This window comes from Monodelphis domestica, chromosome 7, assembly GCF_027887165.1.
Source record: "Monodelphis domestica isolate mMonDom1 chromosome 7, mMonDom1.pri, whole genome shotgun sequence".
In the NCBI taxonomy this organism is placed as follows: Eukaryota; Metazoa; Chordata; class Mammalia; order Didelphimorphia; family Didelphidae; genus Monodelphis; species Monodelphis domestica.
Window position 1 is genome coordinate 237,985,706 of NC_077233.1, and position 21,188 is coordinate 238,006,893.

The window sequence follows — 21,188 nt, forward strand, 5'->3', positions numbered from 1 at the left end:
CTAGGAGGAAACCAAAGAATCAAGGTTTTGGAGATCAGGATATAGAAAAAGAGTAGGACTTGGTATAGGTAGAGAGAGGGAGAGGTGGAAAGCCAAAGGATTATGATCAGAGAAGAGGATTTCAGATTTCTTGAACAAGGAGACAGTACATCTGTGGATGATAATGAGATAAAAAAATATCTTTGTATGTGGCTTGAGGTATAGTGGAGGAGTAAGTAATGGGAAGTAAGTAGGCTGAGGAACTGAACAGTTAAAGTGTCTGATGGTGGTGTGTCAATACGTATGTTGAAGCCTCCTTATATGAGGGCAGGAATTGGGGCAGAGAGAAAGACTGTGAACCAGATATTGAACTTATTGAGGAAGGAATAGGACTGTCCTATTGTAAGGGGTAAATATAGGGGGTTTTGACTGAATATATTATACTAGTGATTGCCAGGGATTTAATTCAATCCCAATAAAAATACTCAAGTCAGTTTGGGAAATTTATGGTGGTTTAATAGAGGGAAAAAAAATAAGAAGAGAGGAAAAAGGTATAAGATTTCTCCCTAGCCTAAGCTAAGGGAAGTTCAGAGACCTCAGCTATGAGACCTCCTCCAAGATTTAATCTAGCTCGACTTCCAGCCATGAGGCCTCCTAAGAGGATAGTGCTTTTGGGAGGTAAAGGAAAAAGGAATCAGCCTAAACTCCAAGAGAGCTCAGGGAAGACGCCTCACCTGACCCACGGTACTGACCTTCTCCCAGTTTCTTCACTAAGGATGCTCATCGCCAAGTCTGGACAAGAGTTGCAAGCATGCCAAAACGCCAAGATCCCCAGCACACTGCTTTGCTGAACCCAACGTTTCCATGAGAGATACCCAGAGCTCAACGCCTCCACTGCCATCAAAGAGAGCCCGGCAAGAGGAAGTGATGTGAATCTATAGACATTTTTTACATCACTTCCTGCATCTTACATGTACCAATGGTAGCTTAAGCTAATCTTAGGACAGCCCAGGGGGGTTTGTCAGTTGTTTTCTTATTTGTCACTTGCTAGCACATGTCTGTCAGACGCCATACCTCCTCAACAATCCTTAAGTAGGGGTGTTGACATTCCTGTTTGTTAGGATTTTAAAAACTAATCAGGGTGTAGAAAATCTAAAATTCACACTATGGGTCTACAGACAACATTTATCAGGATTTTAATTGAGTGGGAAATGTGGATTTTATGGAACAAAAGGAATAGAGGAGTGATGGAAGTAGGGGCAGGACCTGGAAGGGGCAATGGGGAACAAAGAACATTCAGTTCTTTTGCCTTGACAAATGAGCCAGGAGAAATGGGCAAAACTACAACCAGTACTGGAAATTGTGGTTAACGAGGCTGTGTCATCAAAGGAGACCTAGGTCTTGGTGATTGCCAAGAAGATGGAAGGAGTTGGAGAAGAGATTTAAAATAAAGATAAAGAAAAACTTGTTCCTACAAAACAAGGAACAGATTCCAGAAGGTGCAACAGAAAGGTTGCGCTGGTTGGGACTTGGGGGTATGAGGGTTAAAGGAAAGGAAAATAGGGAATCAGGAGGTGTAGTATAGACAGAACAAGAAGTAGATTATAAATCTGGCAAGAAAGCATGGTGTACGGTCTGATGGCTATAGAATACTCTTTCAAACAAAGGCAAAGTAAATGATGAATTATTGACTTACCTCCAGAATTACACTGAGGTTGTGAACATGGGTGACTGAAAAGATAGTTCTCACCAGAAATAAGAATGTTTAGAAGGGGGGTTAAATTGGAGAAAACATAATGAGATCTTTGACCTATCCATGCCTAAGCATCTTATATGACTCACTCTTCAGTGAAAATGCAAAGGAGGGGGGCTGTTTTTACCAAAGGCAGAAGGTAATCTTGGGGAGAGGGGTTAAATATGTGTGGGGAAAGAAGAAATTTTCCCAGTGACATCTGCATAGTCACTGTGGGTACTCAGATTTTGTTTAGTTTATAACTATAAATCGAGGCTGATGCCTGGCATAGAAGGGAAAAGGTAAGAGCTTGCCCAGATATAGAGAAAGAGGATAGAGCAGAGAAATGATAGTAATCACTGAAGACAATGGCTAGGTTGTATTGTCTATTTTTTAGGTAATCAAATCAAGAACTTAAAGTGCTCTTACTTTATACTAAGTAAGAGAGTTTGTCACTTGCTAAAGTGGGTGACAACTCCAGAGGCCACTACCCTGCCCTTAGGGTGATAGGCTAGACATTTCTCTACCCTCTTCTTACATTTTTCCACTTTCACTCTTTCTACCTCTTTGTAAATAAAGCTACTAAAAATCATTTTGACTTAAGCTATAATATTTTTTAAATCAGTGACCACAATATTACTTTAGAACTTTCATATTAGCATAAAAACCTACATTTTACATTCTTACAATTAGAGAAGATTTCCAAATAGATACCGAATGGGTAGAATTGACCCATCTCACCATCAGATTGGTTGTAAACTTCTTGGGGTCATTTTAGGGCCCTTTGCACATGTTTGGTCCCCACTTTGGGGATTATTGGTCTAGGACCTAGACTCTCATTGGTGAAGATGTGGCACCAGTGCAAAGCTGGCACTTGGGGAGTTGTTCCATTCCCCCCTCCTCCCAGCACTCAAGGACATTTTTTTTTGCATGTTCTACCCCTCTGTCCAGTGGCCGAAAGCAAGCACTTTCTCCCTTGGCTCTCTCTAGTAATGCAGGGGGGCTCATAGACAGCTTGAATTTGCCCTCTGGGCACTCAAATTCAATAAAGGTTCTCTAGTGCTGACCTAGACTATCTTATATTAGCCCTGATAAAAATCAAATAAGATTAGTTTTGCATGGCTTGTGTTTTATGAAGCCATATTAGCTATGTTCCCTACCTCCCTTTATAAAAGCTTAAAACCATAATTTTGATCATATGTCTAAAATTTTCACTAGAAATCACAAAGCTATGATGTGTAGTTTTTCACTTAAAAAAAAAAAGACTTTTGACCTTTCCCAATCCTGCTATAGTCTTCCTTTTCTCTACAGTCTTTTAAAGATCACTGACTATATGGTTCAGCAATCAGACCCTCAGTCTACTATTTCATCTAGGATATATAGTTCACTTAGACCTGGTTACCCAGTGCAATACTATTTCTTCACTTTTCTTGGGCTTTGTTGTTGTTGTTGAGTTAGTTATTCAGTCATGTCCTACTCTTCATGACCCCATGGAATATCTAGCTTCCATGAGGTTTTCTTGTCAAAGATACTCTAGTGGTTTGCTATTTCCTCCTCAGCGAATACCAAGCCAGGTATTCTATGGTGAACTGTCAGATGGACTCAGGAAACAAGGCTGACCAAAGAAAAGATTCAAGGATCAGCTAAAGTCCAACTTGAAGTGGGCTGGCATTACGCCAAAGCAACTAGAACTTGCTGCCTCCAACAGAAGCAGCTGGCGAACCCACATTAACCATACCGCCGCCACCTTTGAAGATGAGCGAGGTCGACGTCTTGCCGCTGCGCGTGAACGCCGACACCAGACCACAACCGCACCTCCCATAACAACTGGTGTTCCATGCCCCATGTGCCACAAACTCTGTGCCTCAGCCTTTGGACTCCAAAGCCACATGAGGGTACACCATAGATGAAAATGCACAAAGACAGTTGTTATTCTCGGACACTGAGAGACTACTACTACCTCAACAGAGATTAAATGACTTGCCCAACAGCTAAAAAGTGTTTGATTTCATGAAACCAGCTCCTAATCTTATTTATTAGTTCAATAATTCCCTTGCTTTCAATTTTATTAATTTCTCCTTTGGTCTTTAAAATTTCCAATTTGGTCTTTAATTGGGGGTTCTAATTTGTTCTTTTTCCAGTTTTCTTAGTTGCATGTCCTGCTGCAACTGGGATTGCATTGACCTGCTTCTCTATTTTATTGATATAAGCATTCAGGGATATAATTTTTTTCCCTTATGAACTGCTGTAGCTATATCCCATAAATTTGGTATGTTGCTTCCTCATTTTCATTCTCTTTAACGAAATCATTGATTGTTTCTATAATTTGTTCTTGTTGACCCACCCCTTTTGAAGAATTACATTATTTAGTTTCCAATTAATTTTTAATTTTTCCTTCTATAAACCTTTATTGATTATAATTTTTATTGCATTATGATCTGAAAAGAAGGCATTTATCATTTCTGCTTTTCTGCATTTGGTTGTAAACTTTTTATGCCCTAGTACATGGTCAGTTGTTGTATATGTACTATGTGCTATGAAATAGAAGGTATATTCCTTTTTATCCCCATTCAATTTTCTCCAGAGATCTATTAAATCTAATTTTTCTAAAATTCCATCCACTTCCTTTACTTCTTTCTTATTTATTTTGTAGAAAACCAGCTCATACATATAATTCTTGCATGGGTTTGAATCAACCTGTAGAGGGAGGCTAGAAGCTGGAAAGAATGGGTTAAGTTTATAGGTTAGAGAAAATAAGTCATAGAAGGGACATAGAAAGAGAGAGAGAGAGAGAGAGAGAGAGAGAGAGAGAGAGAGAGAGAGAGAGAGAGAGAGAGAGAGAGAGAGAGAGAGAGAGAGAGAGAGAGAACACAAGGACAAACAAACTTTAGCTTGGTCTCAGCAGGTCAGTTATTCCTCCTCAGATGGTCAGAGAGAGTGTGTGAGTGAGTCAAACTGTCTTTATTAAGGAAAGTAGCAATAGGGGTTGTGGGATGTCAATCAAACACTTGGTACATCAGAAATTTTAACATGTTAAATTTAATCATGTTAACATGTTAAAGACAAACTCACAATAGATCACTAGCTAACCATGACAGAACGTTTCCCCTTTCTGGGATGCTGGCATCAGGCTTATTTTAGGGATGCAAATGTAAATCTTTGACATTAAAAAGCCCTTTTAGAACTGGTCTGCTAGCTTTCAGACTCCAGATCACAGTAAAGAATTGATTTCAAAGTTCCACAAAATTTAAGAACCAACCAATTTAAGGATTCAGAAATCAATCATGTGAAATATTATAAATATATCCATAAGTCTGGTCCAGGAGCACTTTGCTCATTAGAGTCAGCTTTTGAATACATCTTTAATACCTTCATGATTCATTTATAACTGAAACCATATATATTTTTTTGCTTAGATTTATCTAGTTCTAATAGGGGAAGGTTGAGATCTCCCATTAGTATAGTTTTACTGCCTATTTCCTCCTTGAGCTTATTTAGTTTCTCCTTTAAAAATCTGGAGGTTCTATCATTTGGTGCATATACATTAAGTATTGATATTACTACATTGTCTATAGTATCTTTTATCAAGATGTAATAACATTCCTTATCTCTTTTAATTAGACCCATTTTTTTGCTTTAGCTTTGTATGGGATCAGTATTACTACTTTTGCTTTTTTTAATCTCATTTGAAGCCCAATAGATTCTGCCCCATCCCCTTACCTTAACTTTGTGTGTCTACCTGCCTCAAATGTGTTTCTAATAAACAACATATCATAGGATTATGTTTTTTAATGTGTATCCCTTTTAATCATGTACTTCCTCTTTTCACTCTGCCTCTCCCCGCAAGTATTTTGCTTTTAATCACCTCTCCCCAACTCCCCCTTCTTTATATTACTTCTCTTCCTTCTTCCACTTTTCTTATTCACCTTCTGTTTCTCTATAGGTCAGTGAAGACAAACCTTTTAGAGATGGAGTGCCAGGCCCCACTCCCACCTACCCCCAGACTAAGTGCCATGCCTACCCTCTCCCAGAGACTGAGTGCTGCACCCCACCTCCCCCTGGAAACCAAGTTACATGACCCACCCCTCACCTTTCCTCCCAGCTTCCTCTTTACCCTAGACAGAGGAGGGAGGAAGCACTCCCATTGGGCTGCTGGGCAGAAGGATGAATAATGAGAGAAATGTCTTCAGTGCAGGTGAAGAAGGGAAGGGGAGTGGCCCAAGCTCTCTGCTCCCCTCTAGCTCTGCCTCCTATGAGTTGCCCACTTTACCCACTGTGCACTCCCATTGGGCTGCTGGGCAAAGGGACAGATGATGTGAAAAAATGTCATCAGGCATGGTGGAGAGGGAGAAGGGAGCAGCTCTGCTTGAGTCCCTTTGCCTTTCTAGTATCAAACTGGGGGGCGGGGGGAGGACAGAGCATATGCCCACAGAGAGTACTCTGTGTGCCATCTTTGGCACTCATATCCTAGGTTTGCAATCACTGATTTCGGGTAAGATAGGATTTTATACTCCAATGAGTCTGATTGTTATTCCTTCTTTTAGCCAATTCCAGTGAGAGTAAAGTTTAAGCATTGCCCGTCACCACCCTCATCCTCCCCTCTACTGTAATAGTTTTTTTTTCTCCATATCTCTTTATGTGATACAACTAACCCCAATTTTACCTCTCTCTTCTCTTTTCTCTCAGTGCAATCCTCTTTTTCAACCCTTGTTTTTTTGTCTTCCTTATCAACTTACTCTTATATGTTCTGTCTATGTATATTTCTTCTAACTACTATGATTGTGATAAAATTTTAGAGTTACAAATGTCTTTCCACATAAGAATACAAACAATTTGACTTTATTGAGTCCCTTAAATTTTCTCTTATTTACATTTTTATGCTTCTCATGAATCTTGTATTTGGACATCAGATTTTTTGTTTAGGTCTGGTCTTTTCATCAGGAATGCTTAGAAATCTTCTCTTTTATGAAATTACTATTTTTTCACCCTGAAAGAATATAGTCAGTTTTGATGAGTAGGTGATTCTTGGTTGTAAACACAGTTCCCTTGCCTCCCAGAATATCATATTCCAAGCCTTCCAGTACTTCAATGTAGAAACTGCCAAGTCCTATATAATCCTGCCTGTTGCTCCATGGTATCTGAATTATTTCTTTCTGACTGCTAGCAATATTTTCTCCTTGGCCTGGGCGCTCTTGAATTTTGCCAAAAATATTCCTGGGGTTTATTGTAGAAGATGAACTGTGGATTCTTTCAATTTCTGTTTTACTCTATTGTTCAAGAATATCAAGGCAGTTTTCTTTGATAATTTCTTGTAATATGATGTCTAGACTTTTTAAAATAATGACTTTCAGATAGTCCAATGATTCTTAGATTTTCTCTCCTGTATCTCTTTTCCAGGTCAGTTATTTTTTCAATGAAATAGTTCATACTTGTTTCTATTTTTTCATTCTTTTGATTTGCTTTGTTTCTTGATGATTCATGGAGTCATTAGCTTCTATTTTCTCCATTCTAATTTTTTTAAAAATATTTTTGTCTCCATAAAAAATTTCTAGAGTTAGGTATTTCTTTTGCTGTTTGCTGATTTTCTTAGCACACCTCCCTCCCATCTTTTAAACATTTTTACTTTTATCTTAAAGATGGACTCTGTTTTCAGAGTAGAGGGTGCATTCCCTTAAACTTTAGTTTTCCTTACTGCTACCCTCATCTCTCATTCTGGTTTGCTGCAAGTTTCAGTTCTTCCAATGTGGTTCCAAGTCTGTGGGCTTGGAGCTCTGGAAGCCACCTCCCACTGCTGATTCAATCTCCTCTAGGGACTGATGACGGCTTGTAGAGCTCGGAGAATTTTAAAGTAATTTACCCTGGGGCTAGGGACTTCACCACAGGCTTGAACTGGCCAAGTGCTACAGGTAGTTGGGGCCTCATTACAGGCTTGTGCCAGGGCTTGGGACTTCAAGGAAGTGGACATGAGGTTCTCTGCTATTGGTTTAGGCAGAGTCCCAGGGTCTCCAATTTTGTGCCCAGGTTTGGAATATGGAGCAGTAGGTGGGGGTTGGGCAGCTTGCACTCTTCTGCATGCAATTTTACTTCCAGCTTCCCTCTCACTCATGAAATAGACCCTCTCTGCCAACCTTTCAAGTTATTTTCTGCAGGAGAATTACTTCTCTCCATCTCCTTGTTGGTTCTTTGACTCTAGTATTCATTTTGTGGTGGTATTTTAAGGTTGGTTTGAGAGGATTCTCAGAACAGTTCCAGTTTTCTGTGATACTACTATGCCATCTGGCTCTGCTCCCTAGAAAGTGTTTGAAACTGGATTTGAACTCAGGTCTTCCTAACTCTAAACCTAATGCCACTTCCTCTTGGGCCTTAATTCCCTATTAGTAATTTTAATACTAACCTTCTAAGTTTAAAGATCATTCTCCTTGGCAGTGCAGAAGCAAAATAAATTGAGTAGTTGTACCTTCTGTCCCTCACTTTTATCTTATCAATAATTTTATGCCTTTGATTTTTCTATTATTCCCAACTTACCTAAAATAGCCCTTTTTATTGTCCTGTATATTCATACTTAGCCATAGTTCATTCTGAACTTTAGAGATCCTACCACTATCCTTAAATTTCAGTATTACTTTTATATTTATACTTTGCTCTGTCCTTGTTTCCATTTTTTTCCATGACAATATTAAATCTAACTCAGTAGATGAATTCCCAGTGAATCAACAATTTCTTTAGACAGCTTTCCCCTTCCTCATCCATATCACTTGGAGTTTTTATCATTAGAATTTCTTCCTTTTCATTTTGAATTTTATGTCACTCTCATTCTGTCCTTTATATGAAAGCTGAAATCTGCTACCCCCAAATCTATAGCACGTGTCAGATGATGCCTTCTTACCTATCTTTTTCTAGAATTTTAAGAAAGAGTGGTCATTTGATCTCTAGGTTCCTGTCATTTCTACTTTAGTAAATAACAGTTCCATCTTCTTAGTCATAATGGGGTCCAGACTAGCAGCTCTCCTTATTCCTTTTGCTGCCTTTTAAAGAATAAGGTTCTTCACTCTAATGCAAATATTATCAACAAAGTAATGGGTTCAAATCAAGAAAATATCTAATGCCCAGTGGATTTACGTGTCGGCTATGGGGGGTGGGGGGAGGAAAAGAAAATGATCTATGTCTTTAACGAATAATGCTTGGAAATGATCAAATAAAATATATTAAATTTAAAAAAAGAAAAAAAAAGAATAAGGTTCTTAAATAAAAAATTTGATTAATAGATCTTGATTTACAAGTCAAGAATTTATCAACTTTTCAGGTTTTGACTGAGGAAATATACCAGCAGAAGTCAGGGTTTGTGAAATGTCCCGTCACCTTCATGTTAAGTTTGTGATCTGGTTTCTGGTCTCATTATAGTTCATTCTTTGCCCCATATGGTCTCTTAATATTACTATGACAATTTTGCTTCTCTTCCTTCTATTGATTCTTACCCAAATGTTTCCCATCATACTTTTCCACTCCAGTTCTGGATTTTTTCATATTGTTATTTGAGGGAACACACACTCCTTAGATGGGGAAATGAGGGTTGAAGGCAGTGAGGAAAGGGTTGATTAAAATGGCTTCCCTTACTATTCCCTCCCGGAGTCCCTGCATTACTTGAAGGAGACAAAATGGAGATCTCTCCTCAGTGAAGGCTTGCTCCGTAATGGCCATGCCAGCCCTCAGGGGCCGTGGGGAAGTCTTCTCTACAAGGAGAGGTATATGGGATCTCAATCCAAACATGCACTGCTTTGGGGCACTCAAAGCCTCCCCCTCATGTCCTCTTGAAAACTGGCAACAAGATGGAGTCTGCTAATGGGCTTACTCTCTAGATGTAAATAAACGAGATTGAATTTGCTATTTGCCTGTTTTATTTAATTGTTGATTGGGGCAAAGGGTAAAGGTTAGAGGGGTTGTAGGTTGCCCTAAATCTTTTTCTGAATAATCTAATTACTGAAGTAAAAGGTTTTCTTGTAGACAAGGGAGAGGTAGAAAAAAGGGAAGAGAGCCCTGCTCACCAATTTGAGTCCAGTATCTCAATAGTTCATGGAATGAAAGTCTTTGAAGAAATTAGGTTTCTTGACAGGAACCAGTGATGTTTTAAATAGGAACCTGCAATATTAAGATTTCTGTCAGTTTCAGAAATCTCCAAAGGTGACTTGAATGGCCCTGAGAAACAGCTCCTCCTTCCACTCCCTTCTGTGTCTCAGCACCCAAAACCCTTCCTCAGGAGAATTTCCCAGAAGTCCTTGTTCAGTTTCCAACTGCCATTTCTGCCTCAATTTCTGTAGAGGTCTCCCAACGGTTTTTTTTCCTACTCTCCATCATTACAATATGAATATTTGTCCTCAACATGTGATCTTACTCCTCACCTCATATCTCTAATGTTTATATCAAAGCCTCTCATCATATGAGGAGAGACCAATTACATTACAGAGGATCTGCCTACTTTCATTGTCTTTACTCAAAAACCCCATCAACATCATTATATGAAAACACCTAGCACTTGTCATCAATCACCCTTAAAGCAGGTAGTTCAAAAAGCTCAAAGATAAAAAGTTTATTTGTACTCCATAATTATATATATATATAATTCATCATAAAATTCAATTTATCATATAAACTCATCATAGAAGTTTTCATATGAGATATGAATAATGGTCTCTGCTCATGAGTAGCCCTTTCCCAGAGTCTTATATCCCTTCCATTGCTTATGTTGTTGTTAAATCGTTTTTCAATCATGTCTGACTCATCATGACTCCATTTGGGGTTTTCTTGGTCAAGATAATGGATTGGTTTGCCATATCCTTCTGTAGCTCATTCTACAGATGAGGAAACTAAGGCAAATTGGGTTAAGTGACTTGATCAGGGTCACATACATAGCCATGAACTAAGTAAGACACCTAACATTATTTCTTAGAGTTTCCTAATATAACTTATCTACTCAGGTTTTTCATAGTCTCCAGGAGGTGGTACCCATTATTATTCCTTTTGTAGTTCTGCCTGGTACCCATCCAGTAGTGGCTATTATCAGTTGCCTGAAGTTCTTTGCTATTCCTAGAAGCTAAGACCCAATAATCATTCCTCCTGTCTTTCTCCATATGGAAAGAAAGGCAGCTATTCACCCACCCAAGACGAACTCCAAAGGAGAAGAGCAAAGGCCAAGTCCCAAGGAGAAGTCCTCCAATACGGCAGCCTAAAGAAGAAGATGTATGTAGCTAGTGCTTCTGTCATCTTGTTTAAAGTTTACTGCAGTTTTTAGCAAATTACATTAATAGCTCTTTTTCCCCATAAGAGAAAAGCTTCTCTACCACAGGACCCAATCATTGAACTATCCAGGGAGAATTTCTGAGTTTTCCTGTCATGGCAACCTTAGGGCCCAAATAGAGTGCCGACCAGGGCCATCTCCACTCTAAAGTTTCTCCCTTGTGTTCTTGTTTCCTGATCATCTTTTGCTTCATACCCAAGTTTGTCCAGGAATCAAGAACACAGACCAGGATTCTTGATATCTGATATCTTTTTTTCTTCAAACACCAGAACACTGTGTTGACTGTCCACATCAACACTGTTTATAAGTCTAAAAACTTGACAAAATACCCCAGTTTCTTCCCAATTAAAGTTTCTTGGGGGTAACTTGGTTGGATTAGTTAAATTCTATGGAGTTCCTTTCTACTACCTCTAGTTGAAGATGGGAGAATTAAGTACTCCCTGCTATTATCATTAAGGGTGGGTAGGTGGCACAGTGGATAGCATGCCAGCCCTGTCTCAGACAGTGTGACTTAGCCCTGTTTGTCTTGGTTCCTTCATGGAGAAGGAAATAGCAAACCATTCCATTGTCTTTGCCTAGAAAATCCTAAATCAGGTTACAAAGAATTGGACACAACTAAATGGCTATTTATACCAGGAAGGAAAAGAAAGAAAAACAAACAAACAATCCCCATTATAGGCATTCCCTTCTATATCCATATTCTAGCCATGAATCTTTGTAAAATTCCTCTACTTCATCCTCTACACAGATGTAATTGCCCTCATGGCCATCCATTTGTGTATAATTAACATGAGAATCTCAAGGCAAGATGATGAAATTCCTGTGAAAAAGGTTTCCTCTTGTCCTTGAGTAGATGACACAACCAACTCCACCACAAAATCACAGAATTTTAGAGCCTGAAAAGAATTCAGCAATCATTTGTTCCAACCTGAAAAAGAATCCTCAAGCAGTTAAATTATGGTATAAGAATGTAATGGAATATTATTGACCCATAAGAAATTATTTTAAAAAATAATGATTTCAGTACATTAAGTATATGAAATGATGTAGAGTGAAGAGTACAGAATAAGGAGAGCAATTTATACATTAATGACATTTGTAAGAATATAAAATTAGGTTTTATGTTAAATATGAGAATTCAATAGTAATATTGTGGTCATCAATTTAAAAATATTATAACAAGTCAAAAATTACTTTAGTAGCTTTATTTACAAAGAGGTAGAAAGTGAAAATGGAAAAAGGTAGTTAAAGAGACAGATTTTTTTATCTTTTTTTTGTTTTAGTTTTATTTAATTGATCAATTTAGAACATTATTCCTTGGTTACAAGAATAATATTTAAAGAGACAGGTTTTAACAAGCCTACTAGTCGTTCTCCAGTGAAGTGAGGCTCGGCTCCATAGGGGCTTCCCTGAGTTTGATGGTGTCTTCAGCTAGAGTTCCACTGAAGTAGCTTCCTCCAAAGCCACAGCAGAGATCTCTGGAACCAATCTCTCCAGAAGCCAGGAAAGAAAGGCAGCTATTCACCCACCCAAGACGAACTCCAAAGGAGAAGAGCAAAGGCCAAGTCCCAAGGAGAAGTCCTCCAATACGGCAGCCTAAAGAAGAAGATCCAGGAGCAGCCCTCCAAGAAGCAGTGCAAGAGCCAAGGTTGAAGGTCCAAGGTCAAAGCTCTCCAAAGAACAGTCCCAAGGAGAAGGTCCAAGGTCCACGGTCCTCTCGACAGGAAGTTCATGTTTTATAATCCTTTTTCCACATCACTTCCTGTCCCTTCCTCCACTTTACGGGAACCAATTGCAGTCTTTTAATTTGCCTAGTACTGACCAGGGGCAGTGAGAGAGAGAGAGAGAGACAGAGAGACAGATACAGAGAGACAGAGAGACAGAAAGAGAGAGACAGAGAGAGAGTCAGAGAGACAGAGAGACAGACAGAATGGCATGGAAGCCAAATTCCGGCAAGGTAAAACTAAGTGCAAGACAGCCATTTAGATAGCTCTATTGGTTAAGAATTTTTCCTTAGGTCAAAGTTTATTTTCACCTACTTGTTCTAGTTTTTCTGTTTGGGACCACCATGTGTTGAAGGTCTCCTTACACAATAACAGTTATAATCCATTTCAAAATATCATGGTTTCTATGGCTCTCTATTATGTGCTGAAAGACAAATATTAAAAAAAATTTTTTTTAAACTAGAAATGTTCTTCCTTCTCCTTTGGAGAACATAAAAGAATTGATATTGGTTGTTAGAAGAGAGGTGCCTGTTTACATGTAGCTATAATTAAGACCTTTCTCCCTTGGTTTTGTGAATTAGAAGTTTATTCTTGTTTCCCATCCCCAAATGAAATCTTAGTTACCATATGCACATGTAAAATCTCAAAGGATAAAAAAAATCAAGAACATTTCCAATCAGAGGTCTTTGCTACTGACATGAGACAATAACCCAAGGCCTTTCTCCTGGAACTAGTGAGATTTTTGAAGGGCAGAACTCCCTGGAAAGATTCACATTCATATTAATTGGCTACTCTCCTGTGGACTTGTGTAGATTTAATTGCTCATTGCTTTCTTTTGCTTAAATTCCCGAAATCAGCTGACAATCAGCTGAAATCTTGTTTGCCCAGTTATACCTCTATAGGTCAATGACCATCTGGGCCCAGAAAGCCCCAAAGCACCTGGGTTCATAGATAAGGTCATCCACATTCTCCCTCATTGGCTGACCTTGAGTAAATTGGGAAGCATTCCAGTTCCATCTCATCCCCCTTTAGAAATTACTGGGTTCCAAAGATCTCAAAGCAAAAATCTGAAAGCCAAGGTACTAGATAATGCCTTTTCCCCCCTTGATGACTATCCTGGGACTCCTGAAAAGGAGGGAGCACCTTGAAAACATTATCTAAGATGAAGTGCTTGGTACAAGGTTGGGAGTACACAGACTCCCTTTTATTAACATGAATCAAGTCCTCCCCTCATTCACTATTGACTGGTTTCTAGAGTTATAATCTGGTCAAAAGAACCAGCTGATCAGAATGCAATTTATGACTCTAATCATTCGCATTCAAGTAAAGCAACTTCACCTCTTAAAGCACTAACCTATCGTGCGTTCCTCATCATGTCCTTCTGTGGGGAAAAGGGGCTTCAGCTAGAATATAAAACAAATCAATTTTCTTTTCTTCTTACTCCATTACACAGGCTCATGAGAGGAGTCCACCATCTTGTCAGGACATGTTCCTCACAATAACACAATCTATCTTTGCACATATCTATTTTTTGGTTCAAGCCTTGCTCCTTTATCCAAAAAGGAATCCTATCCCTTAATGGGAAAAAGAGTGCTCTAAGCTATATATCCAAAGGTTTGCCTCCCTTCCCAACAAATGCCAGCTCCACAAAGCCCACACAGACAGAACCACAAGTAAACCCATTTATTCAGGTTGACAGCAAACAGAAGTGAGAGAAGTTTTACAGATGAGATTATACCAGACAACACACAAAGTGAATGAGTTCTTCTCCTGGGATAGATAAGTGCATGTGTGCCATAGTTGGATTTTATGTCACATGCTCAGGATAGAGTGTACTATAACTGGATTCCCCTCCGAATAGACATCTGCTTGGGGCTTCCTAGTGGCTGGAAGAGCCCTGATATGCAAAAATAAGACACTACCAAACATTAATTTGAGTTATTGAGATCTTTGCTGGGGCCAACAAACTCGGTACTTAAAAGTTACATTTGTATGAATGAGCTTAATATATGCCAGAGCTGTTAAATGTCAAAAGCTCACCAGGGCTGAATAATCATCACCTTAACAAGAACAAATCTCATGCATTTTACACCTAATTGCTCTCTGTAATACCTGTTTTCTGATTATTACACTGTCATGTTAACAATTTGGGTGTTATCCAAAAGACTGTGAGGCAAAAAATTACTTTTCCACCCATAATCACCTTTAATCAGGACTTGTAGCTTCTGCATTTCTTTTAAACAAATAGAGGCAATAACTGTGCTAACCATGATGTTTTGGTGCTTTGGAGCTCAGTTCCACAGAAATCAATGAGGTTCATACGCAGATTTGATAGAAATGCTCCATCGATTTCAATAGAGCTAAGCTCCAAATGCAATAAAACATTATTGCCAAAGCTGTTATGAAGAGGAATCGATGGAGAAAAAAACCCAATTTTGCTATAACCCGGGCTTTCATCGTCCACTGTTTTCAACAGAGCATTTCTAAAAGAGTCTTGTTCTTGGCAAATAACCTTTAGATCATCCAAATATAAGGGCTCAGTAAACTGTGTTTAATTCCTTAAAGATGACACTTTACACATTGAAAATTCCTATACTGGAAAGAGGAAAAATGACATTTATGATTAGTTTATCAATGCACATAGATTATATTGCTAGTAGAACATAGAAGCCAAGAATATATGTGTGTGTGTGTGTATATATATATATATATATATATATACACATACACATAGATAGGCTATATTATTATTATCTGGAGATATATGTGTAGGTACAAATATAGGTTATAGGATAGATGTGGGTATAGATATATAGGGGTAGATATGAAAATATGTAATAAGAAAAGGAAGACTGCAAAAGGATTTTTGCAATATGAACTTCCATTTGATTGACAGGGACATGTGCCGGAAGGTCACATGGTGAGCCTGAGTCAAGAATTCTAATGTCCCAACTGTAACAGCCTCCTAGAGGAAGCTGTTGGAGATGGGAGATTTTCCATCTGTCTACCAGGTTTCTGGCCCTTTGGACTATACCAACTTGAGTGAGAGAAAACCTTCTTGGACTGGCTGCTGGTAGCTGGACAGAAAACCAAAGAACCACTTCTCTACTGGACCTATTTTGGACATTTTCTTCTGGGATCTTGGCTCATATACTGGACTCTATTTTGTGAGATTGTGTTTGGGGAAACTTAATTGATTTAGCATAGATAAGTTAGCCATTAAGATAGTTTTAAGGGAATTAGTTCTGGAATTAAGATCAATAACCTTCCCTTACCCTTTTACCCTCCTTCCTCTCAACCTTCCCAACAATAAACTTAAAATATTTATGTTTTCCCTCTTGTTATTTCCCCTAACAATCCTACAATAACACTACATACACATAGACATTCTATATTATTATTATATGTAGATATATGTATATACACACATATAGGTTATAGTATAGATGTGGGTATAGATATATAGGTGTAGATATGAAAATATGTATGCATATGGGCATAGATAAATATAGCTAAATTAATGTATAATATTATATTAACATGTCATAGATTCTTTATATATCATAAATATAAAATTAATATAGAATATAATTATATAGCTCTTTAAAGGTTTATAAGATATTTTACAAGTTTCTCATTTTAGCTTTGCAACAGCCCTGGGAGGTAGATGCTGTTATCTCCATTTTATATATTTAAAAAAACTGGAGGTAGACAGAAGTCAAGTGATTTCTTTTAGTTTAGTTAATTAATGAATTAATTTAGAATATTTTTCCACAGTTACATTAATCATGTTCTTTCCCTCCCCTCCTCTTGTAGCCAACAAGCAATTCCACTGGGTTTTATGTGTGTCCTTGATCAGAACCTATTTCTATATTATTAATGTTTGCACCAGGGTGATAGCTTAGGGTCCACATCCCCAATCATATCCCCATCGACCATGTGATCAAGCAGTTGTTTTTCGTCTGTGTTTCTGCTCCCACAGTTCTTTCTTGAGATGTGAATAGTGTCCTTTCTCATAAGTCAAGTGATTTTACCCAGGGGGTACAGATGGTATAGCCAAGGCTGGATTTGAACACGAGACTTCCTGATTCTAGATCCAGGTCTGGGTATAGGTATAGGCACATTATACAAACAATATGCTCAAATATAAGTATATATAGGTATATACAATAGGTATAGGTATGATGTATTATAGATATGGGTATAGACATAGATAGCGGAATGGATATGGATATGATAAAGGAATGGAAAACAGGTATGGTTATGGGCATGGGGATGGAGTTGGGTATAGCTAGAGATAGAGATTGTTGTTTGATTGTTTCAGTCATATATGACTTCATGACCCCATTTGGGGTTTTCTTGGCAAAGATGCTGGTTTGCCATTTCCTTCTCCAGATTATTTTACAGATGAGAAAACTGAGGCAAACAGGGTTATGCGACTTGCTCAAGGCCATACAGCTAGTAAGTGTCTAAGGTCAGATCTGCACTTAGGTCTTTTTTGACTCCAGACCTGGCATTCTATCCACTCTGCCTCTTAGCTGCCCTTTCACTATCAGGACATGTTTGTGTTTGGAAATGGATAGAGCTAAAAATACGGATATAGGCATGGGTTTAAAGGAAGGGATAGACATGGGGATGAGGATGGACATAAATATAAGTATATCTAGGTACAGATATGGGTATTGGTGTAGGTCAAATGCTGGAGCTGAAGCTTCAATACTTTAGCCACATAATGAGAAGACAGCCCTGATGTGGGCGAAGGCTGAAGGCAAAGGAGAAGGGCATGGCAGAGGCTGAGATGGGTAGATAAGTGTCGTGGAAACGATGAACATGAACTTGGACAGACTTTGAGAGAGAGTGGAAGACAGAAAGACCTTGTGTGCTATATGCTCCAGGAGGTCATGAAGAGTCACAGTCAGATACAACTGAACAAATGGACAACAAACAGGTATAAATATGGCGATGAGTCTAAAGAAAGGTATTTGGGTCCAACACTATGTTTAATAGAAATGTACTTCTAACAGCTATGGTGTCCCAAGCCTTCTTTCTAAATTTAATGCAAAGTTAACTAAAAGGTCATTGGTATTCATGGCACTCTCATAGCTTCTGATCTGTCATTTAAGTAGGATAGACATAGATCATGAAGAGAGAAAAACAAATCAATCCTTTACATAAATTTGTTAAAAACACAAAACAAAACAAAACAAAAATCCTTGTTTTCTTTTGTCTTAGAATCTATACCAAGCAAGGGGTAGGCAACAGGGGTTAAGTGACTTGCCAAGAGTCACATAAGCTAGGAAGGGTCTGAGGTCAGATTTGAACCCGGGACCTGCTATCTCTAGTTCTGGCTTTCTATCTACTGAGCCACTGAAATAAAGAAATCTGAATCAATTCTTTGATCTGGAGTGGGCCAGTTTGTTAAATTGGTTTCAGATCTAGTTTTCTCCATGAATTTCCTTTTTTCATGGGAACTGAATAATTCTGATAAAAGGAAATCAATATCTTTGAAATCAGGACCAAAGATCTTGAATGCCCGTTTAAGCTCCTTATGGGCTTTAAAAGGATTGTCCACAAATTTTGGAAATTGATGTTTAATGGACTCAAGTTCTTGTGGAGTGAATTGTCTATGAGCCTTAGTGTGAATAGTACCAGCATTAGTTGTAAGCTTGGTGACTTCCTTCAATGGACATATTTTCTCAGGGGCACTAGCAGCCTGGTTCTCATTTTCATTGCTCCTCTCATTTTCCTGAGGTTCATTCTCTGATTGCCCATTGTCCTTGCCCATAACTAGATCTAAACCCTTTTCCTTAATGAGTTGTTCAAACACTGCTTTAATCATTTTGTCCAAGTCATTGTCAATGGCCATAACCTTCTCTGCCTTCAGGGGAACCATGAATCTGAAAACTTTCCTCACGTGTTAAAGTCTGCAACACAGCCATGAATAGTACATATACTTGTGCCAGGACTTGCCATAGAACTAATTCATTTTGGAAAGGTAATTGTAACACAGTCATTGTCAAGTTTCCTATATAATGCACAGTCTCTACTACCATTTGAGTCAGTTTGCTGTAAAGAATATGGTAAACCCAAAAGCTACGATGGCTGTCAAAACCACCACACCAAAAACTACTTGTTTAAACATCTTTACTGTCTTTCCTGCTTGTGAGATTGTTGGGTATTGCCAAACTACTGGGGTGCCAATTGAAATAAAGAATAAACTGACTGAAAACTGTTACTGATTGAAATGGAGAGGGTAAATTGATGCGGAACCTGTTTCTACAGCAATGACTGTTATTCTCTGGCTGACTGTGTCTAGAGAGGGCTGCCTATAGGAAATTGAACCTGCTTATTGGTAATGGAGGTAGAACAAAAATGATGCTGGGGGATGCCACTACACAGAGATGCTAATACACAGGGGACACTGCTTATAAGGGACTGCCCTGGGGTTTACTCTGGGGTTTCTGCCTATTGATTCCTACTGATGACTAATGGATCATTCTACTTCTTCACCTCCTTCCTCCCTCACTCCCTCCCTTAACCAATCTCTCCCTTTTGCCTCCCTCACCTCCCAAATCTTCTTGAAGCTTTTGTTTCTTCCCTCCCTCCTGAGTGAACTATAAAGATGCTCCAGTTGCTTTCTCAGTCAGAGGGTTAATTGGGACAACAGGATGGGAAACTGAGGTAAGGGGGATAAGGATTTCCCAAATCTAAATGAGATAAAATTGAGGGCTTGGGGGAGTCACAAGTGTGACTCTTAGACAGTTAGAAAGATGGAGGACAATAGTAGTTCAAAATCTTCTTTCTATTTTTTCACAAATCAGCCAGATCTCTCAGCTTAACCCCAAAAAGAAACAAAATTCAAAGTCTCTCCTTTTCTCCTGGCCAGCTCAGCTCTCTTATAGATCACCAACTCAAAAGCTTCTCCCCTGAACAGCTTCCATTGCTCAGAGTCAGAGAAAAACAAAAAAATCAAATCAACCTCACAAAAGTTTTTCAGCCAGCTTCAAATCTCCAAGGAGAGAGAGTGTGTCTCCCAGTCCCAGACACAAAAACCAAAAGTCCCTCCCACCTGGCAGCTCAAACTGCCACCAACCAGGGACATTCCTTTGGAACCCAGGCTCTTGCATTCTTTGCATCTTGGTCCACAAGTCCTGCAAAAATCTCTCTCTCTCATGTCTCTATCACACCACCCAGCTATCCCCTTAAAAACAACAACAACTTAGAGTACATCAGCCTGCATCTCAATGGCTCCCTGACTTAAGCACTCATTCCACTGGCTCAGGTCACAGTCAAGCTACAACTTCTCATCCTGTATAATTCTGGTCCATATCTTTCAATGACATCTCCTTAAAGGACCCACCTCTATGCTGCCTCCCTTAAAAAAAAATGAAATCTTTTATTAAATTCAATTAAACAAATACCTAATAAGGTTTTCATTATGTCCAAGGCACTGTAACAGATGTTGGATTCGCAAAGTCAAAGACAAATAAAAAATTCCCTCTATCAAGACACTGATATTCTCTTGGAGGACAGAACACACAAACAGATAATAATAGGCAGTATTTTTAGGTTTCTAAACCTTGCAAATATTACCTTTATTCTCCCAATAATCCTGTGAGGTACAGCCAATTTATTATCCTGATTTTTACAGACAAAGAAAACTAAGTCAGACAGGGATTAGATGACTTGCCTAGGTGTATATCAATAGTGTTTGAGGTGTAATTTGAATTCAGCTCTCCATGATGCTAAATCTGGTGCTCTGTCCATTAAGCGATCTATTTGCTTTCTAATAACAATAATAACTAATATTTACATGGTATCTTAGGATTTGCAAAGCACTTTTCAAGTATTACCTCTTCTTTCTGGGCAAATCAATGAAAAGAGCACTGGATCTGGAATCAAGAAGACCTGAGTTCAAATCTTGCTGCATACACAGGTTCGACAAACACAGAACCATTTTCTGCCTTGGTTTTTCCAACTGTAAAACAGGAATAATAATACTACCTGTCCTTCAAATTGTTCTCAGGATAAAATGAGAAAATGTTTACTAAAAAAATACTTTGCAACCTTTAGAGTAAATGCTAGACATTATTATTATTAGATGTGTAAACAGGAGATAACTACAAGAGTGAGAAAACACATAAAAGTAGGAGATTAGGAAAATCTTTAGGTAGAAGCTGGCTTTTGAGCTATACTTTAAAAGAAACTGAAGGTTCTAAAAATAGAGGGAATAGACCACGTGGAAAGAAGGAGGTAACGAATATTTATTAAATACCCACTGCATGCCAGATACTATGCTAAATGCTTAACAAACATTATTTTATTTGAAAGGGAACAATGTAAAGTAAGTCCGGAATGGTGGAATGGAATCATATTATAAGGGGCTATGCTAATGCTAGGATGAGCAGTTATATATTTTGATCTAAAGCCAATAGGGAGTTATTGAAGATTTTTCAAGAAG

General features: G+C 38.5%; 1 long non-coding RNA gene across 1 annotated transcript in view; it reads right to left on the bottom strand.

Annotated features, from left to right (window-relative positions):
• Window positions 1-20,934, bottom strand: part of LOC103093044 (uncharacterized) — a 29,217-nt gene extending 8,283 nt beyond the window's left edge. The window contains exon 1 of the long non-coding RNA XR_469826.2: window positions 20,581-20,934. This is a non-coding gene — a long non-coding RNA (uncharacterized LOC103093044). The remainder of the gene's footprint in view (window positions 1-20,580) is intronic.
• Between the last annotated feature and the right edge of the window lie 254 nt (window positions 20,935-21,188).